This window comes from Acinonyx jubatus, chromosome C2, assembly GCF_027475565.1.
Source record: "Acinonyx jubatus isolate Ajub_Pintada_27869175 chromosome C2, VMU_Ajub_asm_v1.0, whole genome shotgun sequence".
In the NCBI taxonomy this organism is placed as follows: Eukaryota; Metazoa; Chordata; class Mammalia; order Carnivora; family Felidae; genus Acinonyx; species Acinonyx jubatus.
In genome coordinates this window covers 27,873,459-27,889,551 of record NC_069384.1, presented here as the reverse complement: position 1 = coordinate 27,889,551, position 16,093 = coordinate 27,873,459, and positions in this window count along the sequence as shown.

Below are 16,093 nucleotides of genomic sequence, written 5' to 3'. Positions count from 1 at the left end.
TAACACCCTAGAGTGTCTTTAAGGAAGAGGAAAAGACTTCATTAGTGGCTTAATCCTGTACTCTTTGCAATTCCCATATATCAAAGTTTGAAGATGAAAACGTTGGAAAATAAGTCCCTATTCAGGCAATGATTTAATCTGGAAGAAATACATCATTTAAAACAGAAAATCCCCATGAGGCCCAAATATGGAAACAACTACTTAGAATACAGAGCAACCTAAAAGAGCGAGGCAAAAGATAAATAAAATATATTGAACTTTAAAAGCATTTCTCAAAGTCAGAAAGATAAGGATGTATTCTCTAGATGATTAGTTAGGATTTTGTATTTTTATTGTTGGTGAAGAGCAATATTTAGAGAAAAGAACCCAATCTTTCTACAGGGCAGAATAATGTTTGTATTCATGGCTCATGATGGTTACACCAAATGTACTAGCATAAAGTGTTGAAAATAACATGATCCTTCACCATACCCATACAATGAGATACTAACGACTCATATGGAGAGGAAGATCATAAGCAAAGGATAGGTCTGATTTTAGGAACCAGAGAAGATATGTAATTATACAGTTAAACTTTGAATTTCACAGGACATTGGGGCAAGAAAGACTTTAAATGTCATCCAGTTTAACTCTCAAATCCTTAAGCAGAAAAGATAGTGAGAGATTTCATGATGGCATGTCATTGAGTTTATAGATGACTTTGCTACCCTTTTGTAATAGTTCCCGTGAAGGTCATTATGAGATCCCATGTGAAAAAAGAAGGAAGAAATAAAATAAGAAATTTCTTCTGAGAAACGCAATTGTTAAATTTTCTATGGTTTGGATTAGGAATGCTTAACACAGAGTTAGCAAGGAGGGCTGAGCACTTATAACCACATGCATGGAAATTTTAAAGCTTCTATTGGATCAAAGACTATATAGATAGTTATGTCTTTTATTCTTTTTTTTTTTTTTTAATTGCTTTAGCATCAGAATAGGAAGCTTGTGGAGTCTTGGTAAAAGCACCAATTCTATTTCCATTTTTATTCCTCTTCCAATTTTATATAAAAGGTACATTTTCATTAGAGGAATTAGGTAGCTAATTCTCTTGGAAAGATTCAGCTGTCACTGAGTAACACAATCTTTTCCTGCCTTCCTCACTCACTCTGGCAGCAACTGGGCTTAGCTAAGAGTGGTTCTCATTTGCTGGGACGCTTCAGGCTGCAGTGACAGCTGACAGGAGAGTAGTAACAGCTAAGGTGTCAAGCCGTCCCTTCCCCAATTCCATTTGCTTTGGGGACGTGCTAACGTGAAAGTCCATAAGGGTCATTTAAGAACAAGTATTAAGTAGACAGTATAGGTCTTTGTTCCTCTATATAGTCCGCTTACAGAGGAAAATAATGTTTATTTTTTATTTAAGATCACTGTGTTTAAGTGATTTTATGGTCACTGATGCAAAATATCTTGGAAAAAATATCTCAGTTCATGTATGTGTTTGATGTTCAAGCAACCAAAAAAACTAACTCAATTTATAAATGCTTTCAACCCTATGCCTCAGGAATAGAGGATAAAATTTTTTTTTCTTCAGTAAAGGATCACAAAATCCTAGTTTGATATAAGATGTAACAAAAAATAGATTAGTTTTCCAGTGTATGTAGAACTATGTTTTATATGGATGGAGAGAAAAGAAAGAACTATCCACCAGCTAATATTCTCTTTTGATCGTAGATGTGATAATGTTCATAGGAAGGGTTTGAGTAAAATTCAAAAATCAACAACATGCGAAGCACCCCTGAAATGGGTTAAGCACTATATAGAATCAAACTGTATATAACACGGTTCTGACTGTAAAGGATTTTCCTAACTTATTAGAATGACAATTTTGTGTGTCATGTCATGAAATATTATCCTAATAGATAACAAGTATTACCTAAGTAAAATGATAATTTTGCCATTTCAGAGACACTATATGGTTTACTAGAATGGGCATTTGCCCTGGAGTCAAATGCCTTGGTCAATGTCCAAACACGGACACTTAATAGCTATGTAACTTCTCTGTACTCACTTTCCTCTGCTATAAGAATGTTGAACTAGAATATTTCCCAGTTCAAACATTTGGCAATTTATGACAACTTGAGAATATGTGCTATGTTTGTAGTGTGGTTTACAATGTAACTAACAGGTAAAATTAGTCAATTATTAAAAATATTACCTAAGATTTAAGTGAATGTAGGTTAACAAAAGAAGTTCCATGTTCAAAACCTGTTTTAACAATGATTTGGAATAAAAATAACTGTCATGTGCCTCCCCACTAATGAAATTAGAGCATTTTAAATGAGTATATTTTTATCATGTTCAAATACGACAAACTGGGGATGCCTGGGTGGCTCAGTCGGTTAAGCGTCTGACTCAGGTCTTGATCCTAGGGTTGAGGGTTCAAGCCCCACATTAGGCTCTGCATTGGGCATGAAGCCTACTTACCAAAAAAAATATGCACACACACATACATGTATATATACATGTATATGTATGTATACAGATACATACGTATACATACATATGTATGTATGTATGTCATATACACATATGTATATAAATACATACATATGTTTGTATGACATACGTATGTATGTGTGTATATATGACAAACTGAACTTTTATATGATGCCACTATTTACACATCTGGTGTTTGCTTTTTTGGTATATCCTTCTGACTTCTGCCAATCACTCAAGTAGTTTTAACTGAGGCAAAGTTATCCTGTCATCCTTGATTTGGGGCAATCAGCCATCACAAAACAATTCCTGATAAGAAACGTTAGAAAGAGAGGCCTGCAAACAGCTCTCGAATGACAAATAAGGATATAGTTTTTCCAAATAGGAAACAGGAGGAGGTTAATTTAAAATAAACCACTATGAGGTTTCTTACAGAGTTAGCATCACCTACTTATCAAAATAAGAGTAATCATTACATGTGAGGGCAATTGTTCATCAGAACATCTTGTTTATTTGGCTGATTGTTCTCCCCAGGTATAATGCTTTTCAACAGATCAATCAGCAGTTTTAATCGGCTTTTCAAGACTCTTTAACAGGATAATTTGGTCAAACAGCACATGTTATATAAATCGCCCACCCCTAGCTTTTCCCATTACAGACGAAGAAATGCACTCAAGAGTTTCATGCAGACCTGTTGTCGCCTTCTGGCTCTTCCGCTTTCCTGAGAAGTTGGGCAAACTACTTCAAACTTTTGAATCTCATTTCTCTTATCTACGGAACGAATGTAATAATACCTACTCACTGACTTGAGGTGATGACAAAGTGTATTAATGTGAGTAACAAACCTAGCGGTGTGACCAGAACATAAGAGGCCCCCCCAAAACGGTGGGTACTGTTATCCTCACCTATACGAGGACTCAATACCCTAAGTGTCTTGAAGAGGTGATGATGAACCAGGTCTTGCAAGTCTATGTTCTTTTTAAAGAATAAATACCTGTAAGATATATAGAATGCATGCATTCTTTGAAAAGTGAGGGCCAGTCTTTTCTCTTCATAAAAATCTATTGTATTACTTAGTGTCTTAGCTCTGGCTACCATAACAAAAATGTCATAGTTTGGGTGGCTTATACATAACAGAAATTTCTTTCTTTGTCTCTTCTTTCCTTGCTTCCTTTATTTCTTTCTCACAGTTCTAGAAGCTGGAAAGTCCAAGATCAAGGTACCAGCAGATTCTGTGTGTGGTGAGGGCCTACTTCCTGGGAGTTCTCTGGCGTCTCTTTTATAATCTCATTCTTGAGGGCACCATTCTTATGACTTAATCTTCTCCCACAGGCCCCACCTCCCAATATAATCACATAAGGGATTAGGATTTCAACAAATGAATTTGGTGCGGGGCGGGGGGTGCATAAACATTCAGTCTATAGCACTAAGTAACATTATAAATGGGGAGAGTATTCTCCCGGGTGAGAGAAGAGAATCAGCTCTAACCTTCACTCATTACCTCTCTGGCAGAAAAATTCCATCTCGAGCGCTCACAGCTGAGGCATTTAGCTGAGTTATTTGTCCACCTCCCTGGAGAGAATGAAGAAAAAACCTGGGGACGGTGGTAGCAGGGATCAGCTACGGTGATATTTAAGCAGGTGGCTGTAACACACAAGGAATAGGAGAGAACAAGTCCAAGCAACTGGAATCCTTTAAAGGCTAGCAATCATAACTCACTGTGGTCAGCATAGTCAAGGCGTGAACTCTGGAATATGACTGTTCGGGAGGCAGACAATGACAAAGAACAGGAGGCCTCCATAAGTTACCTTACATACACAGAGTTGACATGCTTCAGATAGGATGCCCAATTGTCCAGTTTTTCAGACGGTGGAATCTTCCAGGAGGCAGGTCTTCAGTCCTAAGCCTGGGACAGTCCCAGGCACCTAGTTCAGGCTCACTGATAGTCAAGTACAAAGGAGTTAGTGTCTCTGGCACTTTATGATAAAGCAGACATAAAATTCACCGTTGCTGGACTATGTGTTACGTAATATAAAACTAGAATTTATTTTCAGGATACCAAGATTAGGTACTATATAAATTTTTAAAAATTCTTTTATTTTTAATATTAAACATTTTTTTAACATTTATTTTTATTTTTGAGAGACAGAGGGAGACAGAGCACAAGCAAGAGAGGGGCAGAAAGAGAGGGAGACACAGAATACAAAGGCTCCAGGCTCTGAGCTGTCAGCACAGAGCTAGACGTGGGGCTGGAACCCACAAACTGTGAGATCATGACCTGAACTGAAGTCAGACGCTTAACCAACTGAGCCACCCTTGTGCCCCTAAACAATTCTTTTAAAAATATATTCTAGTTATAGCATGCATCACCTGATTTTATTTTATTTTATTTTATTTAGTTTTTTTGAGTTATTTGAGAAAGAAACAGAAGACAGAGTTTGGGGGAGGGGCAGAGAGAGGGAGGGAGAGAGAGAATCCCAAGCAGGATCCCCACTGTCAGCATGGAGCCCGATGTGGGCCTGGAACTCACAAACTGAGACCATGACCTGAGCAGAAACCAAGAGTCAGACGCTCAACCGACTGAGCTACCCAGGTGTCCCTGATTTTATTTTATTTTTTTTCAAATCTAGTTTATAAGTAAGAAAATGAAAATATTATTAATAAACAAACAAAAAGATTGCTTCATAACAATAAATCTGGTTTACAGCTAACACTGTAATGCCATTAGTTATAATTAAAACTTCTCAAATGTTCTCAATTTGTGTTTTAAATCTTTCAAATTTCAAACATTTTTAGCTTTTTTAAAAATTATTTTTAGAAAGAGAGAATGTGAAGGAGAGGGACACAGGGATTTTTTTTTTTTTAATGTTTATTCATTTATTTAGAGTGAGAGAAGAAGGCGGCAGACAGAAGGAATCCCAAGCAGGCTCCACGCTGACAGTGTGGAGCTCTATACAGGGCTTGAACCCACAACCTGTGAGATCATGACCTGAGTCAAAATCAAGAGTTGGCTGCTTAACTGACTGAGCCACCCAGGTTCTCCAAACATTTTTAGCTTTTTTTTTTAATGTGACAAATCCAAATTTCAAGTTGTTTTTAATGAACAAAACAGTGCCTTTGGTTTCCAGAAGAGGAACTATACTTCATGTGTTTACATGTGATCAAAATATTCAACATTAGCTACAGATATATTTACACTTTTCAAAAACTAATACTTATTCCAGAATACATATGTTATCGAGTCTCTGTTGCACAAAGCAGTGAGGCAGCTAATTAATAATGTGTTTTTGTAGCACAGGAAGTTTTTATGTCAAATTTTTAATTGTAGGGTTTGATTATCTTAATCTGCATCCTTTTTTGTGGGAAATAAGGGGAATCAAATGCACATGTGTTTCAAGATATAGAAGGATACAGAGATGCTAAAGAAAGAAATCGTTAGACCAGACATTATTAAGATGAGGAAAACCTGGCATTATCCAGCAGCCCATCTATTGGAACCACATCAGTCTATAGTGAGTCCTGACTGGTCCCAGGAAGATGCAGACCTAGCCAGATAATAAATATTCAGCCCTCAGCACAGCGTCTACATACAGAGTGAACTCAATAAATATTAGTGGCAGTGATAATTTAACAACTCCTCTCAATTAACCAGTCCAGGGACCCTTGATACCCTTCGCTTATCCTCCTAATCATTATTAATTCCATTACCTTTTAGTAATTGGATCAGATCGGTAAATAGTAGAAGGGACAGAAGGCAAAACAAAAAATCTGTGAATTTTATTAATTATTAGCAATCCCTGAAAAAGTTAAAGAGGGATTAGGGTAACCTCATTGTTAAAATCATGACTAATAGGTTTTTTTTTTTTATGAACCTCTCAATGCCATTTTTTTACTCTGTTAGCACTTTTTAATCAAGAACTCACTTCAGTGGCCTTTTTTGATGTTAAGAAATGTTGAGAAAAGTAAAAAGGCATGTGCGGTTTTCTGCTTCGCTTGGTTGTCAAGAGAATTGCAATAAAATAACCATTTACAATCCAGTAACGGAGCAGGAGGCCCCACTCTGAAGAACATAGTACCTTCAATGGTTCACGAATGTTATGAGTCACAGGGACAGCTACCCAAGGGGCTCCTCTATTGAAGACTAAAAAATTATGGGCAAAAGAAACTAGAAAAATAGAAGGGCTGGGACCATCCATCCTATGATGGCTAGCCTTTAGACTCTCTTAAACCGCCTTTCTCCTGGTGTTCTGAATCAGTGCCTCTCAAACTTTAATGTACATACAAATTGCCTGGGGATCATCGAAAGTGCACACACTGATTTTGTTAAACTTGAGTTGTAGCCCGAGATTCTGCATTTTTAATAGGCTCCCAGGTCCTGCTCCTTGTCCAAGGACTATGCTTTGAGTAGCAGGTTTTAGGATTCCGTCTTAGTGTCCCTTCTGCTTATGGTGACTGTACATTCTGTTCTTTTCAGGACAGCCTCAATTTTACCGAAATTTCATTATTTTCAGCAAGCCAATTAGTTAACAAAATTAATTCAATTTTTATATTTTTGGGAGGCTTATCAGAGATTACCCGGTCACACTAGATTATCTTGGCTTGGGCTTTACAAAACACTTATCGTGAGTGACCTAGCAAATGTGTCTTCTCTTTTTTTGAGACTTCCTATCTTATGCTAGTAGTCCTTTTTGTATCTGCATAACAACTCGGCTAGAACAAAGAAATCATTATTTTCCACCAGTCAAGGCAAAATGAATCATCCATGAAGGAAGAACCGCAGGGATGGACTGGAGCCCTGGACTAGGTATGAGGGCTGGACAAGGGGGAATTTGACACACGACACTTTCCTGATGGTCATTCCTGGCTTCCTTGTCTATCAAAAAAAATAAATTGAAGAAAATCTCTTTTCTGGTCTCCAGGCTCCATGCTCTAAATCTTGGTCTAATGCACTGATGAAAGATTACAGTGCTCAGGAGAATACAGTTGTTTTCTTGCTCTGTCATCTACCAGTTATTTGACATTGGTCAAACTTGACCGTTTTGAACTTCTGGGTGTTTTTTGTTTTCTTTTTTTCTTCTCTTCTCTTCCCTCAGTTCGTTCTTTCTTTCTTTCTTTCTTTCTTTCTTTCTTTCTTTCTTTCTTCTTTTCTTTCTTCTCCTTTTTAATGGGGGAATGAAGTTAAGGAAACTCCAACTTCAATTTTTTTTTTAATGCTTATTTATTTTTGAGAGAGAGACAGAGCGTGAGGGGGGAGGGGTAGAGAGAGGGAGACACAGAATCGAAAGCAGGCTCAGGCTCCAAGCTGTCAGCACAGAGCCCGACACGGAGCTTGAACTCCGAACCACAAAATCTTGATTTAAGCTGAAGTCGGCCGCTTAACCGACTGAGCCACCAAGGGGCCCCAGGAAGTTCCAACATTAAAAAGAAGTATGTTCCCCAAAGATTATCAAAAACCAGGATTCTCTATGCCATATTTGGATTCCTAATAATAATATTTTAAAAGTTGCAGTGTCTCTATTTAGAGATAATTTTGAGGCTGAATGCTGCTATGGAACTCACTTGGCACTTGTGACCTCAAAGTTCATTTCAATAAAGAGAAAGAACATTTTTTAGTATGAGGACTAAAGTCTTCTTTTCAAACTGCTGATTTCTGAGATAGGAATGTGAAACTACAATAATATTTTTCACTTCATTAAAACAGGAGAACAGAAATTACATGGGCATATATGTTAGTCTGGATACTCAAGACCTGAGTAACTGCTCCATAAATGAATGAATGGATGGATAAATGAATAAATAAAATCACGGATAAGTTCTGGAAAGCTTGCAACAAAAGATAAAGAAAGTCCTTAGTATTTGAATTGAAGCAGAAACACCAAAATCTTTCTTCAGTATTTGAAATCCTTTCATTTTTGTTTTTTAAGTAACAGTACATCAAAGTTTTAGAATATTCAAATTCTGGAAAGGAACACAACACATTACTATGCAAAAGGTGAAAATTAAACATTTACAAAGCAGCTTTAGAAAGCACTTTTTGTGGAAGTTTATTTAAAGGGTATGTCGAAGAGAAAAAATATCTATATGAAACACCCCAGGAAGCCACAAAAAGACTTGAGTCCCTTAACTCCATAATCATTTCAAAGAACACTACCCAGAAAAAAAACCAAACAATCTTGCATAAATGCAATGTTTTCTCTCCCCACTCCCCAGCAAATTCATTGATTCAGACTGATGATTTCAGGTCGCAATAATTTAAAAATAAATATAGGTGGACCTGTCGTTATGGGTCTCCCAAAGCAATATGAAACATGGATCTCCGTGTGCTTGATTATAGGTCCAGGATTCATTCCAGGAAGCAATTAAAAGCTGTTTTAACTTTGAAGTTTTTAACATGCAAAAGAAAATTCAAGAAATGAAACTGGCTCAATGATTCCATTGCCTTTTGCTGACTTATTTTTAGACGAGATTTGCCAAAATGTGTTGTTTTCAAAAGTCCTAATTAGAGGGCCATCTCTAATAACTGCATCTATTAGACACCAAGTAGTATCTGATGGAGGAATTAAGCAGAATACATGAGCTTTGAAATCAGTGTCTTAATGGAGAAAAAAAGCTTTCAATCAAGTAACCCTACCTCTATATTGGAAAAAGAGTTTTCCAACCAAAACCACATGGATTGTGCTCAGTAAACTTCAGATAATTTGTCACCCCATCTTGTCTCAGCTATGCTTTTTGATCCAACAACTCAATTCCTAGTAAGAAAGAAGATAGTCTATGTTAAAAAATATGAAGGCATTTGTCTCCGGTAGAATCTCTTTTTGTAGGCAACCCAAAGGAGACAAAGATGATTTCTTCCTACTCTCACTTTTGTGTTAGATTTTTTTTAGTCATTTAGTTTTCTAAAATCATCCTGGACAGCAAGACTTTTTATAAAGTCACGCACTTAATCATAGTAATAAAACAATACTACAGGATAGAAGGAATACATAAAGAGAATTTAATTATTCTTTTGCAGTCCATGAATTAATAATAGAAGCATTATTTTTCTTGTCGCATTTCTAATGAGTGAAGACTGACACTTCCTGAACACAAATTCCAGTGACTCAGAATTATGAAGAGATTGAAAAATTTCAAATATTTCTTACACCTAGAACAACTCTTTCAAAAAGACTGTCGGGGCGCCTAGGTGGCTCAGTCGGTTAAGCGCCCGACTTCAGCTCAGGTCACGATCTTGCGGTCCGCGAGTTCGAGCCCCGCGTCGGGCTCTGGGCTGATGGCTCAGAGCCTGGAGCTTGCTTCCAATTCTGTGTCTCCCTTTCTCTCTGCCCCTCCCCTGTTCATGCTGTGTCTCTGTCTCAAAAATAAATAAACGTTAAAAAAAATTCAAAAAGACTGTCATTGTTGAATAAATTCAAGATGGTCATGACTGCTTATATGTAGACTTTAGGACAAAGAAAAATATAATAATCTTCTGAATTTTTTTTGTTGTTGTTGTTTTGCCATGCCATTATAACTCTCCTCTTGCTGCAAGAAACTTTCTGCTATTCAGGATGCTATTGATAAAAACTCTCTATTCACCAAAAATTATCTACTCTCTCTCCCACCTCCCCCTGTGTTCACAGTGTCCTAGCACAAAATTTAATAACAGCCTGAAAATGAAAGCTTCAAAGATCCTGAATTACTCTCTAAAACATCAAAATATTGATTAACTCATAGATTATCTGCCTTACTTAGGCTAACTCTCAGTTGGCTAAGATTTTTGAGAAAAAAAAAAAAAGAATACCCAAAGTGTAATTATTCTAATAAGATTTACCTGATATTTACCTGATACCTAAAATCAGGTGGAAAAATAACAGTATAAATGTTAGTAGGTCTGTCAAGCCTGTGCATAGTATTTATTAATTTAGATAATTGCAAATTGTTTATGAGAATTCAAAGAGAATGAGGAGGCTTAAAAGCTAAAACCTAGAGGTAAAAGGGGTCTGGAGAAAAAGAATGTAAAATCCCCTCATTTTACAGATGAGAAAACCAAAGCCCAGAGATTAAGAGATTAGGCTGGGACAGATATCCAATTCTGATTTCCCACTCAATGTGTTTTCCATAACAGAATATATATATATATATATATATATATATATATATATATATATATATACTGTTACACACACACACACACACACATACATACATATATACAAAATGTAGGCTAAGGGTTGGACAAGGGAAAGTACATATAGGGCTGGGTAGAGATAGAGGCTACAGGTATTTAAAGGGCCTCTAAGCGTCAAGCATTATTCTCAACATTTTAGTGTCTATTGTATTTGATCTCACAGCACCCCTGTGAGGAAGCCACTGTTCTTGTTTTAGAGATAAAGAAACTGATGATCAGAGAGTTCATCCTGACCCCAACCTCTATGTATTTTCACCATATTTACCCCAGACATGACTGATTCTATTTCTCTGGCCATTAGTTGGCTTCTCAACAGTATATTAATTCACACATCCGTTCAACAAATGTATACCAAGCCTCTTCTTTATGCCAATCCCCTCTGGGGAGCTGGGTGTGTAGTGATGAACTAAAAGGCTTGACCCTTATGCTCAAGAAGCTAGTCATCACAGGGTACAGCCCCACTATTTTCTAACCCAACAGTGTCCAGTGTCTCCTTCATTCAGGACCAGAACTGGGAATCCCTACTTCAGACCACTTTTTGGAAGCTCTGATAATGATTCCCAATGAAATCACCTGAAAATAACAGCCTTTCATATTCTACCTCTTTTTTGAAAGGTAATTAATGCAAATGGTTTCAATAACAATTGGCAAACACATTTTACAGAGCAGTATTCCACAGTATGGAAACATCAAATTTTAAAATTGCTTCAAGATTCAGTATGTTCATAAAGTTGTACATTTCCATGGGATTTGTTAATTTGAATACACTGGAATTTAAATATTGTGCATTTCTTTTTTTAAGTTGGGCTTATTTTTTGAACTTTATTCAATAGAGATCTATTAGGGAAAATGTGATTGCCTAGTGCAAATGAATCATGTTAAATCAAAGTGACAGTATAGTGCTTGAAACACCAATCTGAAAACTTAAACGGTTCTTATATTGCATGTAGTCTGTACTCCACAAATAAAATAAGAGAGCACTCAAAAGAGTGAATAGACTTGGGATATGATTTTGTCCCAGGCATTTCACAATATTCACTAACACACATGCATAACTTGGTTTTGTGTTTGAAAACAGTGCTAATCATTCTATCACCAATCAAGCATGTATATGTGGAGCTCAGATAAGAATGATGCATGTCGGAGAGGCCTGTCTACACTGCCTAGATGAGATTGGCCCTTGATTTGCAGCCACAGCTGCTAATGGCCAAGCATACAGCTATTTTCAACTACTCCACTTAGATTCACATTCTTCCCTGCTCTGGTGCTTTAAAAAGCACCAGGATGCTTGCCTGACTCCACTGTGTCCTGGCAGGCCATCATTCTACAGACTGATTTTAATTTGAGCTTAGGCATGTCATCACAAGTTTGTGGGAGAGTCCTCTAAAATCTTCAGGAACGTGAGGGCTGTGGTCTTGAAGCACACATGCAAGATGTCATACAAAAGATTATAGATCACTTCGAGGAGTTAACACTGTGTCCCAGAGTGATGATAAATCCCAAGCAAATGTGCACCTCCACATAAGCAAAGATTCTCCACGGTATTGCAGAGATGAAAAGTGCCTCTTATGAACACTCTGTCCCATGATGCACTGACAAGAAAGCAAGTGGTGCCTCAGTTCAAAAATCCTCTGAGGATGGGGGGAATGCTTTGGAGAAAGTTGGCCTGGGTCAGGGAAAATTCCTGATTTTTCAGTGCTTTCATGGGAGCTGAGCCAGCTCAAACATTTCTTCTGTAAAAACTTTCTTGATCCACAAAAAGTTGATCTTGCCCTTCTTGTAGCTTTACTAGCCCTTAGACATACTTATTTTATTGCACAAATTTATATTCTCCATTACTAGACCCTTAGCTCTCTGAAGGCAAGATTGGTTTCTTTGAATGAATCCCTAGCACATCGTGTAGTGCCTGGAATACAATTTTTGTTGATTGAACACGGATAGATGAGTGGATGAATGCATGGGTGGATAGATGGGGAAGAGGAAACAAGACTCAAACTCAAGTTGAGTCTTGGCTGGGTCTGGGCTTGCTGAATTAGAGCCAACTTACTGGTTCTATAATTGGGTCAATTTGGCAAGTAAAAATGAGGGAAGAATGGCTCAGCAATAGTCATACGACATCTATGCCACTTGATGGGAGGATCTAACCAGAGGAGTAGAAGCATCCTCCATTTTTGCCAAGTTTCTTGGGGATCAACTCCCATCCTAGTATAAGGAGAAGAGAGGAGACTATTGCTCTGTCAAGATCCAATGAAGTTGCTAAACAGGAATGGTCTAGAAAAGAACAGGAGGTCTGAAATTTGATGCAGTTGAAGGCCAACCAGAATTTAGACAATTACTTAAATGATTTTAGACAAGTTGTTTGATCTCACTGAATCCCTGGTTCTTTATAAATTGAAAATCATAACATCAACCTTGAAAGGTGGTTGTAAGAATTTAAAAGACCATATGTAGAATGCCTAGCACAGAGAGGCACTCAGTAAATATTTTTATTTATAATAATTATGCTTGTATGATTTTTAGTTGTATAATGAAGTCTTTGATGTATCGTTGGAAAGAATTATCTTGGTTAATTGAGATTTATCTGTAGGAAAAATAATTTTTGTTTAAATGAGATAATTAGCATCTACTGTCAGGCACAACGCTGTGTGAAGAAAGACTGTATATTCTTTGGAAGCTGTCAGATAAAGCGAGATGGCCACAAAAAGGTCCATACCTGGGGGATGGAGCCACATTGCTTCCAAATAAGAAGGCTATACTTCATACCTAGGGGATTGGGCATTAAATGGATACATACACATGTACATATGAATACACACATAAGATTGATCTCATGGTCACTATGGATTTACAGAATAATATTCAGGTATTCTGCTGATATTAATCTACAATTACAGAAGGCCAAATGTGGGCTCAGAATGTCTGAGTTGATTACCTACTCATAAGCCCTAGCAATAGGTCCTTGAGATGTTAATGTTTTCTTTCTTCAGAACAAGTAAAATTGGCCTCAAGAATAAACAAATGACCTAAGAAAAGTGTGCCTGATGAGTCACTCTGAATGCTACTGAACAAGTCACAGGCTCTTAGAGCTACCAGATCCCCACGTTCCAAACTCAACTATTTGAGTGTGACTTTCTCCCTCCTTCCTGCCTCACCTTCAGATGACCCCATGCTAGAAGGTGACAGATGCAGCAGAGAGACTCCTGACTGTGCAGGTCATAAGACATTCCTCCCAAACCCACCCACCCTCACCCCATCAAGTGACCTGACCTTATAATCTCCGTGTCCCAACCTGTTTTCGTAATTCTTCCAGAACCTTAACCACAGATGTCAGCAGATATTAGATAGTAGCAGGTTTGATGATTAAAACAATTCAAAATAAGGTCTGGATAACAGGATATATTTACACAATTTGACCAGTCTATTTAATTTACACAAATACTTGCATAAGTAAAACTTAAGCCTTTGGATCTGGGAGTCTTCCCAACTCCTCCCTTTTCCTGGTCCATAAGAAGAACAGGGACCAGCAGTTTGCTTCCTTCCCTTTTGCAGACCTACATCAAGATGAATTAAAAAAAAAAAAAAAAAGCAAACTTGTTGAATGCCAGGGAGAAACAATAGTAAAGAATAAAATCTAATGAAGATAAGGTTTTAACTGTTTAGGAAATTGTCTTTGAAAAGGGATTATATAACACTCAATTCTTAATTAGTTGATTTGTCATTCTTAAATGAGAACCATTAAATTAAATTATGAAATTAGTTGTCTCAAATCATGTTTTGCTCAGTGTATAAATAATATATAAATCGAGAGAGTGTGCAGCATGCAGTTTGAAAAGCACTGATTAGGAGGAATTTACCACGCCCCTCCCAAATGGTTTAACACCAAATTCTGAGGATAACGGAGATTGGCTTAGAAGGAATTTTCGACAAAAAGCTTCTGCACAATGAAGGAAACCATCAGCAAAACTAAAAGGCAACTGACAGAATGGGAGAAGATATTTGCAAATGACATATCAGATAAAGGGTTAGTATCTAAAATCTACAAAGAACTTCTCAAACTCAACACCCAAAAAACAAATAATCCAGTGAAGAAATGGGCAAAAGACATGAATAGACACTTCTCCAAAGAAGACATCCAGATGGCCAACCAACACATGAAAAGATGCTCAACATCACTCATCATCAGGGAAATACAAATCAAAACCACGATGAGATACCACCTTACACCTGTCAGAATGGCTAACATTAACAACTCAGGCAACAACAGATGTTGGCAAGGATGCGGAGAAAGAGGATCTCTTTTGCATTGCTGGTGGGAATGCAAGCTGGTGCAGCCACTCTGGAAAACAGTAGGGAGGTTCCTCAAAAAACTAAAAATAGAACTACCCTATGACTCAGCAATTGCACTACTATGTATTTATCCAAGGGATACCAGGTATGCTGTTTATAGCAGCACTATCAACAATAGCCAAAGTATGGAGAGAGCCCAAATGTCCATCGATGGATGAATGGATAAAGAAGATGTGGTGTATATATATACAGTGGAGTATTACTCGGCAATCAAAAAGAATGAAATCTTGCCATTTGCAACTACATGGATGGAACTGGAGGGTATTATGCTAAGTGAAATTAGTCAGTCAGAGAAAGACAAAAATCATATGACTTCACTCATATGAGGACTTGAAGACACAAAACAGATGAACATAAGGGAAGGGAAACAAAAATAATATAAAAACAGGGAGGGGGACAAAACAGAAGAGACTCATAAATATGGGGAACAAACTGAGGGTTACTGTAGGGGTTGTGGGAGGGGGGATGGGGTAAATGGGTAAGGGGCACTAAGGAATCTACTCCTGAAATCATTGCTATACTATATGCTAACTAATTTGGATGTAAATTTAAAAAACATAAAAAAATAGAACAAGTTAAGAAAGAAAGAAAGAAAGAAAGAAAGAAAGAAAGAAAGAAAGAAAGAAAAGAAAGAAAGAAAAACGGAATTTTCAAAAGAAATGCCGACTTGTCTTTCAACTATGATTCCAAAGAAGAGTGGTTTAAGTGATTTCTGGTAATTCTTGGGAGAAAACAGAACAGAGAATGTAATCTTTAAACCTAATGGGATGGGACACAGTCTTGAAGAGGAGGAAGAGTATACCTTTCAGAAGAGAAATCTTCAAAAATTCACAAGCTGTGGGGAAAGCACCTTTGAGGATGTTTCATGTAAAAGAACAGAACACGAATTTTGCATACAAATTCGGTGGGAGCATACTATGGCCAACTGGATGGATTAAAGATACAGAGGTTATCTCAACAACCATTTCAGAGACTGAATAAAGGAGGGAGAGAAGATGTGAGCTATTCACATCCTTGCTGAAAGTCTTACCATCTAAGAACAGACCAACATGAAAGTTCTTGGTTCTATAACTTTCAAACTACGTTTATCTACAAGGAAAATGTTGC